Consider the following 876-nt stretch of genomic DNA (forward strand, 5'->3'; position numbering starts at 1 on the left):
TGCAACACTCAAACGTGCATTGCCAATGTATCTTCTAGGTAAGTAATACCTATGAAGTAGATGCTGAAACAGGGGTGTGCATGGAGTTGGATACTGAAACAAGTTGATACTTGTCAATATCAGTATTGACTATCAGTTGATAGTCAATATCAGTAGACTCTGACGATGAACAGAGATACTGTGAGTCTGGGTGAGCATAAGAACGGCTGTGCTGGGTCAAAACAAGGATTCACATAGCCCAGCTGGCTGACTGTGATATTTATTTGACATGGAGGCAGTCTGATCATGAGATGGTTTTTGAGAGTGAGCCTCATCACTAGCACTTCAGGTAGGCTGACTCCTGCAATTCCCCAAAATCCTGGGAACTTGACTGGGAAATTTGTGATGTGGGAGAGTGTTTTGTTCTTTTTCTTGAATTAAAACATATCCCTACCTCCAAACTACCAGTAATCTTAAGCGGGTACCTACAGAAGAACAGAAAAAGGTGATCTGATCACTGCTTAAGCCTTTATCAACTTCTGCATCTTTGATGTTCCTTGCAAGGAATTCCACCCATTTCATGAGAACTACACCTTTTAGTTCAGTTTGAATTCTTATGTGGAGCTTCATTTGATATCACTCAGTCTTGAGCTGGTAGATGCAGCACAAAATTGGTGCCAGACTACTCTCTCCATGACACTTATGATTTTATACCTCAGTCATCTGCTTCTCAGACTCTAGAGTCCTGAATTATTTGATCATTTCCTTACATGGAAGCTACTGCAGGCCTCTGACCATCTGTTCTTTTTCTCTTCTATTTTTCATTTCTTTTGAAGCATGTTCTGAGCCCCAATTCTTTACTTAGCTTTGGAGCTAACTCTAGATTGTAGGTGGAGC

The 876-nt window shown here is 41.0% G+C and overlaps 1 non-coding gene across 1 annotated transcript; it reads left to right on the plus strand.

Moving 5' to 3' along the window:
- The first annotated feature begins 255 nt into the window (after positions 1 to 255).
- On the plus strand, positions 256 to 414 carry LOC115605974. The gene has a single exon (XR_003990774.1). It is a non-coding gene; the product is annotated as a U1 spliceosomal RNA (small nuclear RNA).
- Positions 415 to 876: the final 462 nt, after the last annotated feature.

The sequence above is a fragment of the Strigops habroptila genome, chromosome 3, assembly GCF_004027225.2.
Source record: "Strigops habroptila isolate Jane chromosome 3, bStrHab1.2.pri, whole genome shotgun sequence".
In the NCBI taxonomy this organism is placed as follows: domain Eukaryota; kingdom Metazoa; phylum Chordata; class Aves; order Psittaciformes; family Psittacidae; genus Strigops; species Strigops habroptila.